This window comes from Amblyomma maculatum, chromosome 10 (genome assembly GCF_055883805.1).
Source record: "Amblyomma maculatum isolate TAMU_Amacu chromosome 10, ASM5588380v1, whole genome shotgun sequence".
NCBI classification, from domain to species: domain Eukaryota; kingdom Metazoa; phylum Arthropoda; class Arachnida; order Ixodida; family Ixodidae; genus Amblyomma; species Amblyomma maculatum.
Genome location: NC_139353.1, coordinates 36,595,792 through 36,620,878, shown reverse-complemented (window position 1 = coordinate 36,620,878; position 25,087 = coordinate 36,595,792). Strand labels below are relative to the sequence as shown.

Here is a 25,087-nt window from a genome sequence, read left to right as displayed (position 1 = left end):
TTTGCGAGCTAGCACACCACGGCGCAAGGTGCAAGACTGTTATCGACCTTCTGACAGCATTATCCCAGTCGATAAAAGGTGCGAAACCAATTAGGCAGCTTCGTCAGCGTCGTCAGGCAGAGCATGAAGTGCAAACAATTGCTTGGCGGCCACCCAGGGTCGTTGCGGTAAAAGAAAAAAAAAAAAACGAGAACAAAGGCGCTCAGCATGCTGCGAGCTGAGACTATGTGCATCACTGATTGATCTATGGGGGACCTGTATGAACGCGGCTTTCTCAGAGCGACTGCTGTAATGACGCGCGCGAAATTCCAGAGGTACATAGGCATATTTATCTCCGTTGTTAAACACTGGCGACTTGTGAGGCTTGCATGATCGTGCACGGCCTATATAGCTGCGATTGCAAAGCTTCTTGTATACTTAGTTGGCCTCCACTGCGACAGGCTGCCTGTATTTTGACTGCAGGACAAACTATACAGAACAAATAGGTGCGTCCAATAACTTTGTAGGTATAGATTTATTTATTTATTTATTTATTAATTGATTGATTGATTGAATGAATGAATGAACGAACGAACGAATTAATGATTGCCTGACTGACTGACCAACTGGCTGACTGATTGACTGATTAATTGATTGATTGGTTGGTTGATTGATTGATTGATTGATTGATTGATTGATTGATTGATTGATTGATTGATTGATTGATATTTCTATCTCCCGACTTGAAGAGTGAAGGTCGCCATTCTTATTCTAGAACGTCGGTGGTTGCCGCTTCCGCCTTGAAACAGTCGATGATCTTGCACTATGGGTGCGTTTAGTGCAGCAAATCTATAGAATCAGAGCTTATCGACAAAAAGGGTCTTATCCAAAGCCGATAAGAGCGCACAGGGCACTTAGCTGTGGTGACTTCGATAATATACCGCAAATGTTCTTTTTATTTGCTTGTTTGTTTGCATAACCAAAGCATAGTCTGCCCTGGAATTTATGTAATGACAGTTTGCTTTGTGGAAGGTCAAAAGAATGAGGCAGTACATGGCACTGCTATATAGATTGTATGGGTCACGAGGGGCCTTCCTTTACAGCGCGTCATTGTTGTTAAATTAGACTAGCGCATGCCATATTTTATTTGGTGTCTCTTTCTATAATCCACAGTTATTTATGCCTGTGCTTCGAAAGCGTTAGCCGACGATGTTGTGGACCACAAAAGCACCGTAATATTAGGGCGCATGAAAGTCTAAAGTGTTCAGATCATTTAACGAGCAAGGCCGGTTATGCAATAGTAAAGCCTAAAGAAGCAGACTGGCCGTTTGGCGCATTTGGTTAAAAAAAGTTGATACCACGTACCCTCTCCAAGTGGGTGTCACAGCCTCATGGGTGGGTGGCCGCAGGCAGGCAGCAACTGGAGAAGCCTGTGAGGAAGAATAGGAATAGTTATGACTTGCAATGGTTTATAACCAAATCATATCAAGTTAACTATACTTTTCACTGAAAGAGACAGGCAAACGGATCAATTGATATCTAATAATCGAACACATTACAAATAAAGCAGGCAGAAGGCACTGAGGCAGAACCATTCCAGTTGCGGCACCACCTGTCTGGAAACCTGTTATCAAGGACCCATGATCGATGTTAAAGGCAACGCACTTATAGTTCATGCACTAAGAATTCAGCAAAAACATTTAGTACTGCTTACGTGTGAGAATGCGAAAGCAGCAAATTACATTAGGTTACTTTTTGATGCATTTAGTCATGCTGAGTCACGCTACGTTGCATGAATAATGGGTCATATGACTGACTTTGAGTCGTGATTATGAGTAATGCTTTTACAAATATTCTACATCTTACATTACGTCGCTCTGCAAAGTACTGAGTCATGCTACGGCCGACCAGTCAGAGTCCTGCCAACTGCACCACCTGCCAGAGGCATAGCCGTGAGGAGGACCAGGATGTTAACTTTAAACACAAATTACCCTATTCGGGAGTAAAAAGGGAGTAGCATATCCTCTATAGCGAACTCCCTTGCAGGGGCACGATATTCTGTGCAAGCCCTGGGGGAGACTCCACCACTAAATGTACAGAATGCTGCATTAATAGAAAAAGAAGCATATTCCCACCTCAAATCATATGTATTTCATAAAATGAGCAATGGCGGGAAAACTTTAATGGCTGCACAAAGCGTTTTGAAGTTAACAATTATAATACATTAAAACATTGATTAAAATCTTTCGAATCGCTAGAGCTTTGCATGTTTTGAAGTGAAAATGAGCGTCCATTTTCGACCATATATTCCGTATTTTAGCGATGAAAATCTACTCCAGAGTTGGGAGAGAATGGACTGGTCCTATATGAAGGGAGTGTGCTAGATGACATGCTACCCCCTTTTTACTCTGTTATGGGCTTATTCGTGTTTAGAGTGATATGCCTGTCAGGTTGGAAAGAGCGGCATAGGTATATATAGCCCCGTTTTAACCAAGCCGTATGAGCATGCCTGCATGACTTAAGACTAAGAGTATGCATAATCATGTCCGACTCGATCAGGGTCCAAGGGTTCTGATCGGCTCAATTCCCATCAAAAATGTGCTGCCGAAGTTTACAGCTCTTGCAATTCCGGCCATGTCACGTGGTCTCGTGACGCCACACAAAGATTTGACCAATCAGAGTGCGGCCTTGTCACCTGACAACCACATTTACTAGAGGCATGTGCCTGATTTTCGTCAAGGCGTCTACAACGTGGGAAAAAATGAGTAGTTAAAATAATCATAATATTTGTACACCTGTATGGAGCATTCATTCAATGTATGCTGATGAACTTTTATCTCAGGTGTACTTACACGCATCCAGCTCCCAGTTCACTGCGTGAATTTTCAATGCTCGCTCAAGAGGGAAAGGAACGCTGAATAATGACTACAAAACATGACAATTAACACGCATATATTACTCCTTTTCCTTCGGGGGAAATGCGCAACAGCGACATTTGTCTTCCTCCGTGTAGCGAGCCGGAGCTGCGGAACTGTGGCTAATATCAACGAAATGAAATTGCAAGCGAATAATCGTCACATTACCCCTGCAGTGCCCATGGATATAAAACGTGTGAAAAAAGTGAGCTTTCAGTAAGGGTCCCTTCGCTTCAGAGGCTCAAAGAAAACCGGATATTTACTAAAAAATTTCGAGAACACTGCAGAATCTGCACTGGAGAAATGCATAAGCCTGACCGTTGCTGTGTTGTCCGCGAGATGTGTCAGCGGGATTCCACTAGACACAGATATTGCGCCTTCCCTTTCCTGTAGACCACTTTATAGGACGCCGGAGAATTTTGAAGCGTTTAACGTTGGAACGCTGGTTGCGTTTGACAAAGGCCCCGCGATGTACCGTGTGCAAAAGCAAAGCTCAGGATTTCACATTTTTCCACTGCAGATTATGCAGTGCTCGCGGAATTTTTCAGACTGCAGTTGGTTGGTTACCTCTATTTACATACTTTCTAACAATTACCCCTATTCGTGCACGCAAATCACGCATTTTTCCCGCTCGTTCACGTTTAAACAGTTTAAATTTTCCGCCGCCGTAAAGTACGCCTACATCACTGAAGTCGAGTACTACGTGACCCCATTTGGACGTCACCAATACCCCCTCCCCCGGCTATTTCGACGTCTGATTGACTTAATTATCTTTAACTAATTATATAATTAAGCCCATGCTTAATTGGAACGGGCTATGGAACGAAAAATGGTAGGGGTAACATTAAGAGATAGGAAGCGTGCATGAGTGGGTCAGAGAAATAACTCAAGTTACCGACATTCTAGTGGAAATTAAGAAGAAGAAATGGACATGGGCAGGACATGTAGTGCGAAGAGAGGGTAACCGATGGTCGCTTAGGGTAACAAACTGGATTCCAAAGGAAGGAAAGCGTAGCAGGGGGCGGCAGAAAGTTAGGTGGGCGGATGAGATTAAGAAGTTCGCAGGGGTCAAGTGGATGCAGCTAGCACAGAACCGGGTTAAGGGAGAAATATGGGAGAGGCCTTCGCCCTGCAGTGGGTATAATCAGGCTGGTGATGATGATGGTGATAATTAAGCCACATACACCAAACTATTTTCGCAGCGAGATATTTTGGTCCTCTATCCAATGCAACCATTCTTATTCTTAACTCGTTTCGTTGGAACGTAATTGTGATGACAATTCTGGTGACACCAAACTGCCGACATATATCTACTTAATGCGCACGCATTATTAATAATGTGGTTACGTCATCGCGCTGGACTTAACGCTTCACCTGCTGCCGTGCAGAGATGAGAGGGAAAGCTGCAACCGAGATGCATGGCTGTGGCGGCAAACTAAGTGCAACAGAAGAGGAGCAGCAGCTTGCGCGAGGGGAAGAGGACTTATTTCGGAAAATTTCCAATAGCCCTAATTTTCATGATTTTCCAAAGTCCGAGAACGATAAATATGCTCTTCAGTAAACAAACTAAATTGTTTATTTCTAAATAAAGAAGTAAGTTCTTTATTTCAGCTGCCCTTGCGGTGCCATATATACGCCATCGCAAACTTTGGAGTGCCGTGATAATGGTTAATTGTTTTCACGAATTCACCTTCTAATTTGTCTTACAGTACGCCTCCTCCATCTATCGTAGTTAACCTTTTGTCCGTTCCATCTGTCGCAGTTAACACATTCTCCTTTCTCGAATAAACTCTTTGTAAAAGGCATCTTCTGCGTATGATTATGCATTTGCAATTCATGTACACGACTTGTAGAAGAATCGAGCATTTGTCAAATTTTTACGCGCTCTGAATCGGGTGTGACGCGAGGTGTATTAGAGGGTTATATACGGTGAACTGTCTCGATCGTTGCCCGTGGCAGAAGCCTGCGAACTTCTCCCCTGCGCGGCAACCAAGGGGCAATCAAAGGCGTGGGAGACGCGGAAGTGATGCCGGTGTGTCTACACAAAGCAGAACGAACAGAAACGCTCTTCCCGTCCGCAGCGCCAGGAGCCGGCGGGGTCGCACTGCTGCACGATCCTTTTTGGGAGGACGGAGGGTACAACAGAAGCCCGGGAAGTTCCCAGGCCACTTTACGACACCCCAATGACTTCCTCACCAAGGGGGTTCTTAAGGGACGACAGCGGGCCCATCTCCGACAGATGAGCGTCAATCAGAGCGAACCGAGACGTGTGGGACACTGCCATGCATGCATAGCCGTGAGTGGGACGTCGCAGGAATAACAAGACTGTTAAAGGAGTTGCCTGGCACAGGGGCTTTGTATTGTCATCGCCTGGAAACCGAGTCGTACAAAGCTGCAGCAAAGTATGAGAGTGACACTAACGAAATCAGAGCGAGCTCGTGCTATACAGACAATCATGTCATTGAGAACCTGACGTACTGTACATTTACTAAAGTTGTTTCTCTAAGAACTGGCCCTCAACACCTGTGCAAAATGAGCAGCGCGGAAGCTCAAATTTGAGGTATTGACTGCTATACGTCCGCGGGCACTCCAACAAAATGTATTGTGCTGAAGGACGAGGAGGTTGTGGCAACAAGGGTCAAAAGAGCTCTTGAGATCACGTGTGCTGAATGTAAGCACAATTATTAGCAAGTCAAGGACAAACGGCAAGAACGTTGAAAGGAAGAAACACGAAGAAAAACCTGCAGTACGTTGGCTGCCTTGGTGTGTCATTAATAATGAGCCCCCAATTTTTCCAACATTCTCCAGTAGCGAGGTTTTCAAAACATTATGCAGCGAAATAGCACATGTTCGCGTTTCCCCTTTCGCACAGTCAGTGACGTTTTTGTCATATAACCCGTTAATACCTGGTGGTGTACATGATCAACAGCTGAAATTATTTTCTTCTCTCCCTCTCTAATTACCCAAGTTCTTATCCTTCTTTGAGGCCGGTTGAAAAACAAGCGTCTTAAATTTTATAACATAAAAAGGGTGCTCCCAACAGTTTTTCTAAGAAAGACGTACTGAATAAAGTCGGCCGACGGTTCGCGGCAATGATGAGAGAATAGTGATCGTTAGCTTATAGCTGCATGACTTTGTACTGACATAAATGTAATATTTCAGTTGCATCAAAAGAGAGCAAAAGAAGCTGAATATCATATATATCTATGTACCCCAAGAATGGCTCGTGAACGTGTTCTCTACAGGAAGAACTCCCAACTATACAGTTACAAAAGAAGTTTTTTTATCCCTGGCACTATGCATGCACGTTTATGGTCGCTCGCGCAAGTTGAATTATTTTCTATAATTTCAGATGGGCGAACAAAATACCAAAATTTCGGGTGCGAGCGCGCGCGCGTGCACACACACACACACACACACACACACACACACACACACACACACACACACACACACACACACACACACACACACACACACACACACACACACACACACACTCACACACACACACACACACACACACACACACACACACACACACACACACACACACACACACACACACACACACACACACACACACACACACACACACACACACACACACACACACACACACACACACACACACACACACACACACACACACACACACACACACACACACACACACACACACACACACACACACACACACACACACACACACACACACACACACACACACACACACACACACACACACACACACACACACACACACACACACACACACACACACACACACACACACACACACACACACACACGCACGCACGCACGCACGCACGCACACACACACACACACACACACACACAAACACGCGCGCGCGCGCACACGCACGCACGCACGCACACACGCACACACGCACCAACATCCTCATCCCTCATTATTTGTTATTCAGTTCTTCAATTTGCCATTGTAGCCATTACAACTGACGACATTTCTTTTACTTCAGGATGGTGTCGAAGGATATTCTCAGTAAAATCATCACCACCTGTTACGCACACCATATGAAACCTGTCACTCTGGAAAATGGCTTTTGCCGTCAGAACAGCGTCCGGCAGCACGAAAGAGGTGCGTGGGATGCAGGCAAAGACAAATGAAGAAAAGTTATCGTAAACAGGAGAGGATGGAAGAATATCACCACCAGAACATGCCTTTAAGCATTTTAGGTTATACAAAGCTCGCGACATTCAACATGTTGTATGTGGTGAAAAAAGCAAACGATGTGAACCTCACAAAACAAAAAAAAAAAAAAAAATCGGTTCGAGAAACCCTTCATATTAGGATCAAGCAGTAATACCGCACTATCCTTACACCTTCCAAAGTTTTGAAAACTATAATTAATGCACAATTGCAAGTGGCCTTATATATATTATACTCACTTGGCGGTGAATCTGCTGTCTGCCTAAATAAAACCGGGCCTCTCCACATGTAACATCGCAATGCATGCAAGCCACATCCGCGTCTTTCAGCACGAGACACAATGCACAAGGAGGGCATGCGTCGGCAAGAGACGACACACTCGCCTCGAAGGAAACGACACGCCGGAATCGCGTGATCACGGCTGCTCGGAACGTAGCGCGCGCGCCTTCCAGATCGCCTTCTGGAGCGGAAACGAAGAATACTACTGTGCATTTGGTCGAGAGCCCAGGCCCCTGCTTGCGCATAGCAGGCGACATGGGGCGCGTTCGCTCGCGCTCTGAGTGTTGCCCGGTCCCAGCGAAACGCGCGGGTTTTATTCAGCGGTTTATACATTTCACTCACGGTGGCCCTTTTAAATGCACTTGTGTTTATAACACCGTCTTCCGGGGCCTTAACAAAGTGCGGCGCATAGAGGGACGAAGACAGTTACAGTTACGGCAGAAAATTACGCAAAATCTTTAAGTTGTCTCGAGAGCCTTATACGAAGTGTGCCATGACGCGCGTGTTCATGCAAGAAATAATTCTTGTTTATTTCCTTTTCCTTCATGGCTTATAAGTGGCAAGTTCGAGAACACGTTGTGCGTTGTGTTTCGTTCAAGAAAAAATGTGTTCGAGTATTGATGACTGGCATTACTAAGGTTAGCAAGCATTTGTCATCTACGAACAGAATTTATGGGTGTTGTGAAGTGAATGCGAAAACGCTTCACAAGACTCTCTGTCGATTTTCTCTACAAAATAGCATACACATACACACACACACACACGCACACACACACACACACACACACACACACACACACACACACACACACACACACACACACACACACACACACACACACACACACACACACACACACACACACACACACACACACACACACACACACACACACACACACACACACACACACACACACACACACACACACACACACACACACACACACACACACACACACACACACACACACACACACACACACACACACACACACACACACACACACACACACACACACACACACACACACACACACACACACACACACACACACACACACACACACACACACACACACACACACACACACACACACACACACACACACACACACACACACACACACACACACACACACACACACACACACACACACACACACACACACACACACACACACACACACACACACACACACACACACACACACACACACACACACACACACACACACACACACACACACACACACACACACACACACACACACACACACACACACACACACACACACACACGTTGTTACTGAATCAATTTCCACTCTGCCAATCAATCCTGCATGCCCGCCGCCTTGCATGTGCTCTATTAATGCAGGTTTAGAAGCAAACAGCGGTGAATCAATCAGATGCTTATATTACATTCCGTACTGATTCATATATGCCCTATGTCCATGACACGGCGCTGTTTAAATCAAGTGTACAGATAGTATTAGTAGGATTGTAAACTCCCTGTAAGGACGTAATCATTTCTTGATTCAATAAAGAGATTTTGCTGGAATGTGCCAGGTCCAGAAATAGTTAAATTATACTGTATATAACAACCACAAAACCCGTACATTTTTATAGTTGAAGAACTACGACAACAAAAGCTATGCCGTAACACCAAGTAAGACGGCGTGTAAATCTTATTTTAAAAAATCATCATGGTGATCAAAATTGGCGATCATGATGGTTAAATCGGTATGTTGTGCACCTTCAAAAATCCATTTGATGCTACTAGGAAAATTATATCCTTGGGCACATATTCTGCTGCGTAAATCACACGAATAGCGGCTATCGATATAGGTTCGAAAAATTGCTGCTCTAAACTGTATCACTGGAGTTGCAGCATTCAGGTCAAGTCGACTTAACATTTATGAAAGCGGTCCGATGTTCCTTTACTCAATTTACTCTATAATCATTTGAGCATCATTTTTACTAAGATAGCTTTGATTAATACTGTAGTTATAACGACTTAGAACAAAACTGGGTCAGGTGTAGCGTTTTACATTAAAAAAAAAAAAAAAAAGCCAAACGACCGTTTGCATGTTCATGTTTATGAAACTACTTGCTTATTTTTAAAGTTTACGGCGTTGCGGAGTATCTCTCAAATGTAAATCACGTCATATAACATGTTCGGATAAGCAAATATCGCATCGCATTTTTCATAGTTCCTCTGTTAGTGTTTTTTGACTGCATTCGAAGAAAACTCCTCAATCTTAATTCTAATGCCGTAAGAAAGCTACGCACAGAAGTCTAAAAGAAAGCACCGTATTACAACTGCTGATGTTATTAACTTAGCATCTGCAGAAATTTGTAATATCTTTTCCCTCACACTTAACCAGCCAAAAGACGATACACAGCAAAGAGGAGGACAGGACAAGGCTGGTCCTGTCCTCCTCTTTGCTGTGTATCGTCTTTTGGCTGGTTAAGTATGAACCCATACCAACGTGCCCAGTCATCAACCTTGTTGCTTTTCCCTCACAACTGCCACTACTAGAGTACCACTATACATAGCATACATGGCAAAATTACTTTAGGAAAGGAATTAAATAACATTACTAATTACTTTGCTGAAAATCGCAGAAACGTAATGAAATTACATTACTCATTACTGCTCCCCAAGAGTAATTAAATTGCATTACAATTACTTCAATTGTGTAATTCAATTACTTTGAAATTACTTTCTAGTTTCCATAAATGCAAAAACTAAGTAAAGCTATTAAACAAAACAACAACTTGTTCTCCAGAGTATTCTATTTGACTATAGTTCTGCTCAATTCTGTCTCCTTTTGCCAATCCGTTACGCTGGCTTCGGATTGCAGCACGTCGTTCCTGCTTTCGCGCACTCTACTCTGTTGTCTATTGATGGAGTGATGGCGCACTTTAGTGAAAGTAATTTCGAGAGGAATTAATTACTTTGCTGCGAAATTACTACCAAAAGTAATTCACTACATTACTAAATTACCAAACTGAAAAAAGTAATTCATTACATTACAAATTACCGAAAAAGTAATTAAATTACAGTAACTTCATTACTGTAATTCAATTACTGCCATGTCTGATACATAGTAGGCTACATCATAGTACACCAACATTGCACACCATGCTACCATATGGTACCACCATTTCACACCATAGTATACCATCATACACACCATACCACATATAGCACCACTATAGTACACCATAGTATACAGTGTCACAATGGAATGTCGCCCAGAACCATGATGATAATTATTATAATGCAAGAACAGAATAAAAGATCAAACCTTATTCCGAGGTTGCGCTATCCTCATTGTTCGGTTACACAGTGTATACACACTCCGCACCCCAAGAATCCGCCTGCATTTCTTCGGCGGAAATCTGAAGCGGTAGTAAAGAGTGTATAGAAGTACGGCGTCGGGCTTTCCTTCGCAACCAGGAACTGTAGCGACGCCAGCCTCGAGTCGCCGGAAATGCGGATCCTCCTTACATCTGCTCTGCGAGAACGCGGTTTCCAGACGATATGCAATACCCTCCGTTGAGGCATCAAACATTGCAACACAATATATATGACTTCATATGCATGCCGATAAATGAAGAACCACTTATTTTTGGGACCAAAATGTCAAAGATCGTGTAATATATCTGAAAGCGTATACAGTCAATATGTTCTCAGTGAAATGAGCATAGATCTGGTTTATATAGAGTTAAACGTCCCAAAGCCACTCGGGCTATGAGGGACGGTGTAGTGAACCGATTCAGAAATGTTTGACTACCTGGGGTTTTTTAACGTGCAATGATATCGCACAGTACGCGGACGCCTTGCTTTTCGCCTCCGTCGAAAAGCGACCGCGATGCGATGACGCATGTCTGGGCCAAGCAGTCGTGTGGCGACATGGGCCTGTTGGCTCAAGATCATGCTGGTAACAGTGAGAAGAGTGGACAACCAGAAAGGTAGATAGCACAGGTGGTGACTCTCAACTGGCTTATCAATAATTGTGTTTTATGTACCTATAGTTTTTTATCAGTCCCATCTTCGTGCTGTCACCAACACGAAACGAGCATATTCTGTAAAAGCACAAAACACACTAAGCAAAAATGTAATGAATAAAAGAGGTGGCGGAAAATAAAGTGAGATAAATATTCAAACTCAGATAACGCTAATTCGAACGTTCACGTGATGGCCGTCGTGAAAAAAAGAAAGATTTCTTGTTCTGAAGGTGGGCTTCCTCCCCCCCCCCCCCCCCTTTCTTTACAAAAAAAAAAAAAAAAAAAAAAAAAGCAGAGTAAAGCGTGGCTTATTGTGCCGCTCAATAAAAAATCTATATTTAGAATAATACTTTAATTGTCTCAGCGCAACTTTTGCCGACACAAATAAAAGTATAGGTTCGGCCAGATAAAGCTCCCTTATTTTTCACGGAACAGCTGTTGAATGAAACGCCCCTTTTTGAGTCGTCGCTATCACCTGTTCATCGGCGTTAGGAACATCTTGCATACAAGTTATCTACACGTAATCTCACCCCTTACGTAACCCCCCGAAGGGGATCTTTAAGCCAATAAAATGAAACGAAAGATTTTCAGTTCGCGGATCAAGAAATATAGACGAACCATAGGTTAAAAGGAACTGATTAAGTTATAGTTTGTCAGCTCGTACACGATGCCTATCAAGGAGCAGATGCTCGCACGGTACTTAGATATCGAATGCCATTTTATCCCCATAATGATATTCACTTATCTTCGGGATATTCAGTAAATTGAATTGCAATAGACATATGCTCACTCAAGCTCCCCACATAAGCGGTCACAAACCAACAAGAAACACAGTGCGTTCTCGCTATAGCAAAACTGAAAAGCAAGAGGAAAGCAGTGAGGTTGGCTTTTTTTTTTTTCTCAGCTTTCCTCCTTTCTGCTGCAAAAAGCGAAAGAAGTGCAGTTCCCTTTTCTGCAGGTCGTTGGCATCTGCACAAATGCACGTGGGCAGAGAGACACACGCACCCGAAAGACAAACGCCAGAGCGCTTGTAGAACGTGGCCCGATGAGCAGGCAAGCGTAACAGATAAAGACATGTGCGCATGCGCAGAACGAGCTGCTGTTCTTGCAAGCTGCTGCATCCCTTTCCTCCACGCGTATTCTCCCAGCGCCAAGTGGGGGGAATAGGGGAGAAAACCTGGGCCAGGGGGCGCTGCGCCGCTCTGTGCGTCAGCGCCCTCCATGGAGACCCCGTCAAGATCTACGCGCAGCCCGGCCGCGTCGTCTGCTAGCCGCCGCATAGAAAAGCATGTTGTCGTCTGCTCCGCGCTGCTCTCCAGCACGTGTTCGCGCGCGCGCGCTCGGTTGTTTCTCTCCTCCTCCGGCCGCATTGTGGCCACCGTCGCGCTCTAACAATGAGGGGGGAAGAAGAAAGAAAGAAAAGAACTAGAAGGAAAATAATGACGGCGCACTTTTTTCGCGAAGCTTGTGTGGAAACGGTAATGGGATGGTTGTGGGCCTTTCTTTTTTTCTTTTTTTTTTTTGGGGGGGGGGGATATCTCGTACCGTTCGTGTGTCGTACTTCTCTAACTGACGGTGCTGAAGCAGCCATCGTGGAACCGGGTCGGCCTCAAGAAACAGATATTCGTCATTAATGCGATCACTTTACGTCAATCATCCTATCCTCATACGCGATCCTGCTTCGGGAGCTCAAAACTGCGCGTTCGCTATAGGAGATGACTGAACTAGGAATTGCGCAGCGTAACAGTGGAATTAAGAAGACAAAGATTTCCGTGGAGAGATGTCCCCGTCTGCATGGAAAGTCGTCAGACATTTCCTCGCTGTTCGTCTCGTGGAGAGGAAACTGCCGCAAAAATGGCATGCCTCGGCTTCTGGGGAATGACCCAGGTCGTTAAGAAACCCCTCATCGTGAACGGTAGCTAGGTCATTGATTTCGGATGGCAGCGCCGCAGCAGTGAACTTCCCCTGGCCGGTGTCGGCAGGAACCAAAGGGTAAGGCGGCATGCTTTGTGCCTTTGTAGGGAACGCATCCTAAACGCGCCGAAAACAGGCCCCACGGCGCCGGCAGCACTGCCTAAAACGTTTGTCCCCAAAGAGCTGAATAGGCCCCTTTCAAGTGACCAGTCACAAAGGGAAAGGAAGGAGCACTCGAAGGCTGGACCCTTCATTCTGTTAACATAGACAGAGGCATCAAGAGGTGCCGCCTCAAGTCCTTCAAGATACCTGTCGTTTGCCTCCCGCCTCCAAGCAGCGAATTCGCGTTCTTTTTTTTTATGTATGTCTGAGCCTGCCAACAAGCGCTCTTTGAAAACAATGTCTGGCGATCAATTAATCATAATTTCTTGCTTTCAAAAGCACCGATAAAAAACATGCCTCCAGCAGGCCTCTATGTCAGCCGGGGCACAGAAAAAAGCAAAATTAAGAAATCCCACTGGCAAAGAGCGCCGGCTTTGCGCGCGAGAACGCGCCACCAACCCCCCTCGTCCTCACTCTCCTTCTCCCGCTCCGCGTGCACGCGCGGCTGAACGTAGCACGCGCTCCCGAGCGAGCGGGCTGCGCAGACTCCGCAGACAGCCACGCGCAGCGCGGGCGCGGATGCGCGTAGGTTTTGTAGTTCCTCTCCGCTCCGCTGGAAACCGAGCGCTGGCGTCGCGGAGCAAACTCCAGCTTTGGTTCCCTATTGTCGCCGCAGCTGTGGGGCTCGTCTCGGCTTCGCCATTAGTGAACAGCATGCGGCGCAGGCGACGCAATGAGCCGTCGTTTACGCATCGCCACATGCACCTATACTGCGCTGATTTATCAGTGCGGCGAGGCAGCTTGTGTTGGCTTTTGCTGTGCGCACAGGTATAGCAACAAGGTCATATATACACAAGAAGCACACGATGCAAGCGCTGTTCCTAAAACATATTCAGCCTCTTTCTAGTGAAATTAAAATAACATGTATACGTGTCTCTATGTGAATGACTAGCAGCTTGCCGGTATCGCTCAAGAGGAAAGTATACAACAGTTGCATCTTACCTGTACTCATCTATGGGGCTGAAACGTGGAGGCTAACCAAGAGAGTTCTACTTAAGTTGAGGACAACCCACAGGGCTATGGAACGAAAAATGGTAGGGGTAACGTTAAGAGATAGGAAGCGTGCAAAGTGGGTCAGAGAAATAACTCGTTACCGACATTCTAGTGGAAATCAAGAAGAAGAAATGGACATGGGCAGGACATGTAGTGCGAAGAGGGGATAACCGATGGTCATTTAGGGTAACAAACTGGATTCCAAGGGAAGGAAAGCGTAGCAGGGGGCGGCAGAAAGTTAGGTGGGCGGATGAGATTAAGAAGTTCGCAGGGGTCAAGTGGATGCGGCTAGCACAGAACCGGGTTAAGTGGAGAAATATGGGAGAGGCCTTCACCCTGCAGTGGATATAGTCAGGCTGATGATGATGATGATGTGAATGTACTGTACGAGGTATATTACATGCTGTCACCGATGCATGAAGACGACGGAGGAGCCACACGGGAAAGGGGTGCATCATATAACAGCGGTGCCACGTTATAAAGAGGAATGTTACATGTAGCAGGCGTGCTACATAAAACAGCGATGCCACATAAGACGGGTGCCACATAGAAGAGGGATCTGGCACATGGAGCAGGGGTGCGCATAGAACAGCGGTGCCATATATTAAGGGGATACATGGAGCAAAGGGTTACATGAAGGAGGGACGTCACATACATGCGGCAGGAATGCGACTCAGAAGAGTCGGCTCCGGCGTGGCACAGCGGTGCCACATAGAAGAAGGGTACAACACCGTGGAGGGGTTTCATGTGGAGTGAGGTGTCATATGAGATAGGGATGTCACATGAGACAGGTGTACCAACAGAACGCTTGTGCTACTTAGAACAGGGAAGCCACACAGGGAATGGGGCCGCGCATAAAATATAAGATGCGTGCCACATGAGGCAAAGATTCCAGGTGGTGCTCTGCAAGGCATTTTTCTGTGAAAAAAAAACGAAAAGTTTTGAAGGTATCTCAACTCCTAAAGTGCTTACATGGCACGGGTCGCGAGTACAAGGATGACATACGAGGCAGATTTCCCTGGGTGCTGGCGCATGCATGTTATAGCAGATTCAAATGTCGGAGTGGCCGCATGTGGTACACCTAAATTAATTATCTAAGTTCTGCTATGCTGTAGCAATCTCGTACAGTATATATCATTCAAGGATGCTCCTGATAAGAGCGACATCAGATATGCAATCACAACGCATTCCTAATTATGCTACAACGCATGGCCGAAAGTTACGTCGACTACAACCTGCTCATTTACTTGTTCGTATATATATATATATATATATATATATATATATATATATATATATATATATATATATATATATATATATATATATATATATATATATATATATATATATATATATATATGTTTTCTAATAAAGGTTGGGTCAACACTTTTATCCCTGAGAGGTCGAGACACACGCTTAGGCTTAATGAACTTCGCTCAGTTTAGTTCACAAATGAGGGAGCAAAGGGGGAGAGGCCTTTTATTTCCGAAACTAAGTTAATCCCAAAATATAAGGCGCTGGTGGCCTTTCGTAGTATTACGAACGGGGTCAGTTACAAACCCTTTTCAAGCATTTCCAGTGTGTTAACGTATTTTCGGTAGACCTTACCTCCTCCTTGAAAGTGCGTAATTCCAAACAGTATTGCTCGAATTGTTTTGAAAACGTAAACTACACTACAACATATTTCTCCCTGGTTATATTTGACAGCTCATGTTTGATCCTATAGGCCCCACACTCTTCAAGAAGCGATAAAACATTTTTTTTTATTTTTAAAAGAAAGTGTATCATGCATGCAGCGCCCCTGAAGATACCCGCCATAAGAGCTTATCACTTTTGAACTTTTCATATCGTGCGACTTGCCGAAGAATAATGCAACTGTCGTGCTGTTTAAAGAGTCTCTTTGATTTGTGCTGCAAGCAACGTTGTGTAAAATGTATCCACTTGTGTAAATAATGGCTCACTAAACATATATATAGCTTTAGATACACTCTTGTAAGTTGTGACCCCATGTAACAAGCAAAATAAGTAGCTGGAATTCCAGGTGTAAGCACTGAAAGTCCAAATAACTCGGTAGGTAGGGGAGTTAAAATTGGCAACATGTACTAGCGCACTTCCTATGCGAGGCAGTATAGTGCCTAGAGGCAGGAACGCTTCGTGTCCGACACCTGGGGTTTAGTTTCGTCACTAAAAATGCGTAATAATTATAGTCGGTACTGAATCAGATTCTTATTTAAAAACATGCGAAGCTTTCAATTTTTTCAAGATTGTTGAAGTTTCAATCTGCTGTAACCGCTGAACTCAAGATTACTTCTTTCGCGGATAGATCTATTTTGTGATTGCCAATTATATCAAATTATTGTTCTTAGAGGTGGATATTTCTAGGCGGCCAACAGAATGGTATTCCGTATATTTAATGGCAAAAACCTACCTCAAGGCTTGCTTCATTTTTATTCCCTTATATAGCAATTCGTGTTTGAAGTGTACAACAGCGAACTAAACGACTGGAGAGGTGAGACTTTACACATGATTGATTGATTTATAGGAAGGGCAAGGCGCGGTAACTGTCTCACTTGTTTTCTGTGGACACCTCAACCGCGCCGTAAGGGAATGAAGGAAGGTGGGAGTGAAAGTGGAAAGAGAGAAAGAGGAGCCGTAGTGGAGGGCTACGGAGTAATTTTGACCACCGGGGGTCTTTAACGTGCGCTGACATCGCACAGCACACGGACGCCTCTTCGTTACGCCTCCATGCGTCGTATGGCAAGCTTGCAACACAATGCTCTTAAGAGTGCATATTTACAGCCCATGTTAAGCCTGGACTTTCGGCAACAACGCTACACGTGGCAAAAAGAAAAGGGATGTGGACTAATTATTACTTCGTTATGCAAAGTGCACACGCTTTATGGAGCGGCAAGCTGTCTTCCATGAACGAACTTTACCACGAGTATAGACCATGTCGTTAACATATATTCCGCCGGAACGGGTGGCATGCAAGTTAGTTTGGAAACTGCGGTTCTTGTTCGCTTGTATTATATGTGCGGTATACCTGGGGAGTATCCCACCTGGCAAATACTTTGTCATCGTTGTCTAAACGTCTTTTGACTTCTTTTTTACGCGAACAGGAACTCTGAATATACCAACCATCACACACGGCATAATCTCGCAGGGGGAGGGGAGGGGAGGGGGAGGGGAGGTGCTTGGCATGTATAGGCTACAAGGCGACGCGTAAACATCGCTATAGAAGATCTAGCAACTGCATCTAGTTTATATAGCTCCAAAATAACATAGCGTGCCAGTGTCTCTCGCCTCACCGCTGCTTCACCCCGTTTCCTGCATAATGAGTGAACTCGTGAAGAAGCGGGGCTAATGACGTCTTAATAGAGCCGCGGCACCTGACGTTGGCCTCACGGTGTTTGGAAAGCGATCAGGAGCAACCTTCGGCGGTATACATGCACACACGCTCGGAGCAACGTTAGGGAATGCAACCTAGAGAGCTGTGCCCGCGCGCCTTCGAACGAAGCGGATGAATGTGACTTTGGGCTGTTACTTTTTTGGTAATATAGCGATGAAAGGTATACGCTTCCACCTCAGTGTCCTACAACACCACTATCCCTCCTTCACTTGTGCCGAGGTCTGCCAAACTTGGAACAGTTTGTTCACATTTATAACTGAGCGCACGCGAGAGATGCGTGCGAGAAAGGCATCGTGCAATCGATGCATTGTCGTCAGCTGGATGAGAAGATGACAACGCACCGACGGTGTAGACAGCTGTGGATAGTATGTGACTGCGACGGTATATTATGCAAAATGATCCGCAGAATTGTAGTTAAAGGTTCTGGTCAAGCCTAGGAAGTTTTAGTTATTAACCGCTTAAACTGCAAAAAAAAAAAAAAAAAAAACTCCGCCTCTTGGCGACATTCGTCCCCGCTCGGGTGATTATTATTTATGCCGATCATGATGTCTATATAGCTCGTCACTTCCGCCGTGTCGGCTTGGGCATTCTCCACCAGAGTTGGGCATTTGACCTCAAAAACCTCGACCTCACCTCAAACTCAAAAAATATTTGGCGACCTCACTCAACCTCAACCTCATCAATTGAGGTTGAGGTCCCCCAGGCCACCTCACCTCACTTTTCAGGTGACCATTGGCGACCTCACTCAACCTCACCTCAAACTCAAAATGTGAGGTTGAGGTCGGGCGCTGGACCTCAAAAAAAAAAAAGAATCATTAAATTAAACCGTAACTTAAAGCAAATATACATTTCTCGGTTATCCTGGGGTATATATAGGCTAGCCAGAATTTTGTCGTATGAAGGCTGTATTTTACTCCTAATTTTATTTATTTATTTATTTCCAAATACTGCAGGCCTTATGGCCCAAGCAGGAGGGGCATACCAGGTAACAATCACACACAGAAAAACAAAAAATACAATACACACTACAATTCGGCGAGAAAAAAGGAATCATAATAGTAATAGTAATTATTAAAAAATTTGACAGTCTAAAAAATAAATATAGACAATAACACACAGCACAATTCGGCATGAACAAAGGAAACAGATATAAAGTACTAAAAAGTTGAGCAGCCTAACTAAACAAATGACCTTCCAGTGCCTTGTTAAAATTACTGCTTTGGAAAAGAAATTCTGGAAGCAAATTCCAATCAGAGATGGTCCGGGGGAAAAAAACTGTACTTAAATGAATCTGTTCGGGCAAAAATGGGTTGCAGCGTGTGTTCCTTAGTGTGCCGTGTTTGTCTGGCAGTAGAAGGTTGGACACAGTTAGGTAATGGAATATTAATTTCCTGTAACGGAATCTTACGAAGAAACAAAATTCTGTTCATTTTGCGGCGGACTGAAAGGAGCGGAATTTCATTTTCATCCATCAGCTGTGTGGGAGAACCAAATCTGCTGTATTTGTGGAAAATAAACCTGACTTCTTCCCTGTGATCTCGTGGCGTATTGCAAGAATTGGCGAAATTGCTTCTTCGAACACCACGCATACATTACAAATTACAAGGGTCGGAACTGCTAGGAAAAAGGGTTAAACGTGCACCACTTTGTTGTCGTGAACATCGGCTCGCCCGTAAAATTTCGCCGGATCAAAATGTCCAACTCCCACCCGCCTAAAAAAAAACAAAAAAAACACACACACACACACACACGATATAAATACTCTGAACCGAATACTGAATGCCATTTCGCCAACAATTCTGAGACGAGCTTATTTGTGGTATTCACTTGTTTTCCTTTGAAGACTGAACTAATAAATTGCATGGTGGTGTCTCCGAAGCTGCTTCGCCGCGTGCACCGTAGGTGAATCTAGAGAAACCGTTTCCCCGTTAGTGCCTTATAGTTACAGCACATAAACGTAAAATAAAGACAAGAACAACAGAAAGGAGGCGAGCAACCAGCCCGGAGGGACCGCGCACCCCGCTGTGCACGCGCTCCTCCCTTCGCCGTCCGTCTGTAGGCATGTGGTTTTGCTCATGCGGTGAATGCCGAACTGTCACCAATACACACCAGAAGGCAGTGGCGTATGTGTGCCAGCTCCGCTTTCAGAGACTATATCGGGCTTTCCAATACTTGCGAAAGAAACAGAAAAAAACTAAATGACCGCGCTGGTAAGTGGAAATGAGGGTTGTGCTATGGGCCTCTGAAAAGATGCCAAAGAAAGAGCCTAATGTGAGGGAAGAAGCCTGTTCTCTTTCAGGCAGTGTACGAACTTAATTGACATACAAGAAAATATATATAAATAAATACCATGTTGACGAAAGTAATAACAAATATCGATAACTAAAAACCGAAGAGAACTGCGCTTCCCAGAACGTATAGAAGGTTTGAGACATCGACTTAATACTGCATTCCTCAGTGTTAGCATGTAATTGGCTTCATATCACGTACATCTAAATTGATTTTGAAATAAAAAAACAAATATCTGAAAAAATTATTCCGACATCTGGCCACAAAAAGTTTCATCCGATGGATTTGTCCGTCTCGAGCAGACGGGAACACAAAAGAGACACGTTCAGTTCGCCACACCAATTCGTCCGTTTAGACACCAAAATGTCGAGCCGGAAACCATCTCAATACTTTCTAGTTCATAAAAACATGTGGGAGAACGCTTTTCTCTTTTTTTTATCTGCGCCTGAGTAAGAGATTTCAAGAGAAACCTGATATTATGAAGTTAAGAATCCCTTACGCTCCTCTTTCCTCCTGCATTGCTTGATTTCATTAGAATTTGAGAGAGAAATAAAGGGCCTTAGCGGAGCGAAATCATTTTTTTTTTCATTGCGCTTTACTGCATACAAGCCCCATGTATTTTTTTGTCTCTTCTATCTCGGCAAGTAGTTAACGTGCGCAGGCTTCTTTCCTGTATACCAGTTGCGTCTTATAGGGGGTATTCACGTGACGTCACAGCTGACGTCAGTATGCAGTCGATGCCATATTTGTGTCCTATTCGGACTAGTACTAGTACGGGGCGGCGGTTAGCTTAGCTGTTCGTGCGCGTCCGTTTGCTCTGCCACTCTGCCTCATGCCAGCACCGTTGTTATGAAAACTCAATCGGTATTATGAGTGACAGTTTGATTTATCAGCAAAGTGTGCGCGATGCGGACAGAGACCTGTACGAAATAAAACTTAGGTACCTACCCGTGTGCAGTCGATATGCGCAACTGCACGGTAAGTGGCCTGTGCCCACGCATAGATAAGTGCGACATTCATGAATTCCTTGTCCTACGGACGAGCTTCGTCACAAGAAACCAATCGCAAGCCTACTGACCACTCGAAGAATGCAACTACGTTACAAGCAACTGGTTTAAGAGCCGCGGTTGAAGCAGACGAACTCGCTCTTTGTGTAATTACGTGCGTGCCGTCCAACTTTTATACCAACTAAACCGCTGAGGTTTTGTAGCTGATATTCTGCATAGAAATGGCATTTGGTAGTCAGTATCTTCTATACAAAGCTTGTTTGGTGTACTTGCCTCAATCGATCAGAAGAAGTCGGATGTTTGCATCGTCTGTGGCGGCAAGGAAGCAAAAGAAACCGCTGCCACAGGCCACAGCAATGACACCGGTGGCGCCACCTCGTTGCCTAGCGGGCTCGAAATAACTTTTTGCAACGAAACTCTTGAAATACAGCGCAGTTTTGGCCAAGCTAAACTTAATCTGTTATTAGAGATAAATAAGTTTATAAAGTTCTTCAAACCTTCTGCAAAACAACTCTGCCCGCCTACGTTCCTTCGCCGAATCTGCATGCGGTCTGCTTTGATTAGCAGACGACACAGACGATGCGAACATCCGACTTCTTCTGATCGAATGAGGCAAGTAAGACAAACACAAAGTTTAGCGAGCCCTCTTTGAAGGATTTTATTGCAGCAAAACACGACGAGGAGGTGTTGGCGGCTCGCTGCATGCATGCGCATGACTGGAAGCGATACCGCGCTGCTCTTTTACCGGGAATGTGTCTTCCGAGTGCGTGAAGAACAGTCGTGCACGGATAGTGACAAGAGCTGGCTGCTGGGGCACATCCGGAAGATTCCAGTCCAGCCCATTTTGACATGCATTTCTCATATTCCATGATACTTGTGCGGTTGAGCCGTGCCAGCCATACGTGACGTCGCATCTCGGTGAGGTATCTCGTTCGAGTGGAGTTGTTCGTGTGTACTTCCGGAACCTTAAAATGCCGAGGTCGTTCGCGCAGCTCTTCAGCTTCCTTTGTTTACACTATGCACGCGTCTATAACAGCTAGTCTACGATAGCTCAAAAAACAACATATTGCTGCGGATGCCACTGATTGTAGAACCGCACGACAGCAGTTGATACGTACGTTCGCCCTGTTCGTTCCGTGGACACAAAAATGGCCGATTGCGCCTCAATTACCCACAATGCACCGCGCACAGTGCGTCAGTGAATACCCCCTATAAGCTGTGCCGTCCGTTTCATCCTGTTGCATGTTTTACCGCTACACTAGCACCTTCATCCCATTGCAGTTTTTCGGGGCCACCTGTGAATCTGTTAGAAGAAACAAGCAGCACAAGACCAAATAGAGGTTGTTCTGGAGAATACAAGAATATAAATTTACAGGACCGAAATATAGAATGACGTGCAATTCGAAAAGGAGGACTTCGATAAAATGCCCAGATGGTATTGTGCCGGTTTTTCTGGTTTGTTCATGTTTTTTTTTATCTGTCAGTATCACGTGCTCTAACAACTTCGCTGCACCATTTTCTGTTAAGTGTCCGTGTTATGTACAGCGGGGTCCTTTATCGAATGTAAGGCAGCAGCCGTGACGTTAGCGCCTAGGAACGGGCATGCACAAGACACAGTTCTGCTCCGCGCCGTCTGCGCAAAGACAATTTGCTTCGCTTTTTAGTTTGCTGGTTTCTTTGCTGCATCCGACAAAAGCACCGCAGGTCAACGTGAGTTATGTGCGTTGCGCGCTCCTGAGTGTTTAAGCCCGCGGCAAGCATCGGCACAAACAAGTCAGTGGAAACGGGGGTGGAGGGCGGGGGGCATGAGGAGTTCGTGAAGTAAAAAAAAATATCACCTTCCAAGCAGACCAGAGGGAAGCGTCCTCGGGCTGCGGACATTACGGTGGAATGCCGAAAGCTGGGCAGGGGCTGCGGCATTCGGTCGTCCGATTGGGGGGTAACCAAACACCGAGAGTCGGCGGGCACACCGCGGCAGTACGCTCGAGCTCCGCGTCAAAAGGGGCGCTCTTCGAAGAAAGCCGCGGCAACAGCAAAAAGCCTGGACCTTACAATTTCGACCTCACACAATGACGACCTCACTCAACCTCAAACTCACGCGTGAGGTTGAGGTCCAATTTCGTGACCTCACTCAAAAAATTTCGAGCTGTCAGCGACCTCACCTCAACCTCACCTCACTCCGTGAGGTTGAGGTCATTTTGAGGTTAAGTTCGACCTCATGAGGTCGAAACCTCATGAGGTTGCCCACCTCTGTTCTCCACCTATCTATACCAACCCATATTTCTGTATTCAACCTCGTTTCTTTCCATTGTCAATGAAGTTCCCTTGCGTTACAGGTATACACGGACACTCCAGTTGCAAGCTCTAAGATGCATGCCAACCTCTGCTCCCAATCTGGGATGTATACAGAACGTTCCCTCTGATCCAGGTTTGTTTATTTCTATATCTAAGCGATGTACATACAACTTTATTTCAGCAGCGCAGAATCGTAGTGCACTTTTGTCTATTTGTGTCTTGAATTGTAAAGCTCCGACCTCTTACATTGATATTGGCCCAGCTTGAGATTTGCTTTAGGTGAGATGATGTCTAATACTTCATGTCAGATTCTGCTGATGGTGTCGGTGGTGAAGGTGATAGAGGTGATGACTGCGGTCATTGGGATGAGTGTGTTGCAACCAAGGATGATGACTACCGGGTATAATTATCATTACGAAGACGACGATACTGCGAAGATGATGGCTGTGATGGCGATTCGGATGAAAGCTGAGCCGACTGCTTAGTTATGCAAAACAGGCATAACTGAGCATTGCGTAGTATATAACTATTTACAGATAAGCTCATTTGTAGACCAAGAGCATTTGCTTTCTCTCACGCTATAGATGCCCTTCTTGTGGCGTGCCGGCCCTTCGGCGTGCAGCCATTATACTTATCACAAAACCTCCAATCTTCACCAGTACACTATAAATTGACTAATCGCTCATCAATGCTAATGAAAAGTTGGTCCACAGCCAAAGGTTCCCAACCGGGGGTGTCTGAATGAATAAGGCCGGGGGGGGGGGGGGGGGGGGGGGCTTGTAGGGTAGAGTGGACAGTTTTGGTAGTTATGAAATGTAAAGAAAAAACTAAATATGAATTAAGGGTGTGCCTCCAAAAAAAAAGAAAGAACTACGAGGAAACAAAAAAAAAGGGGGGGGGGGGGGGGCTGCAACTCAGTACCCTCAACGCGTTCTTCAGGGAAGCATGCCACGCGAGAGAAACCGTATAAGTTTTAGTCAGGTTGGCTTCACAGTATTACAGTGATGTACTGTGGAAAAGGCGCTCGCGAGATCCAAGGCGTATATATATGTAGACAAGCGCACTACGTGGTGACCCCTTCATGTGGTTTCATGCGCTAGCGCAACCAGCAGCCGTCAAAGGCCGCACAGCCGACCCTGTCTTCGCGAACAGAAAGTGATTGAAGAATGCCGCTAGGAAAAGCACCACGTTCGATGTATTGGACGATGGGCAAAAATGTATATATAGTTCCTTATACTGCACCCATATGCTGTCATACTTCAATCTTAATGTAATACTCTGCGTGTTTGATACAGCCAGTTACTCGCAATATATCACGTATATCACGTATATCACTTTAAATTACGTGCACCACGCATCCGTTGATTTCGTTTGTTGCGGCTGTGTGGTTCCTAGCTGTTGTGCGCCTCACGATAGCATGAACCAATTTTGAGCGAGACTCGTGCAGAATTTGTCCCAAGTGTACAGCGCGAGGAACAGCCTCAAAGCCATGCAATGGGTTCATGTCGTATCTCTGGAAACATATTAATTTCCGCCGGGTTGAGAACGAGAGTTCCCTCTTCTTCAAAAGATTTGGAACGCTGGCCATCCCTTGGCATCTATACTTATGACGAAGACTGTATTTGCCCCAAAT

At 45.1% G+C, this 25,087-nt stretch overlaps 1 protein-coding gene across 1 annotated transcript in view; it reads right to left on the bottom strand.

Moving 5' to 3' along the window:
- Nucleotides 1–25,087, bottom strand: part of pros (homeobox protein prospero) — a 212,949-nt gene that overhangs the window by 132,918 nt on the left and 54,944 nt on the right. The window contains exon 2 of the mRNA XM_084582503.1: nucleotides 1,345–1,409. The gene's annotated coding sequence lies outside the window, so the exon portion shown is untranslated. The remainder of the gene's footprint in view (nucleotides 1–1,344; nucleotides 1,410–25,087) is intronic.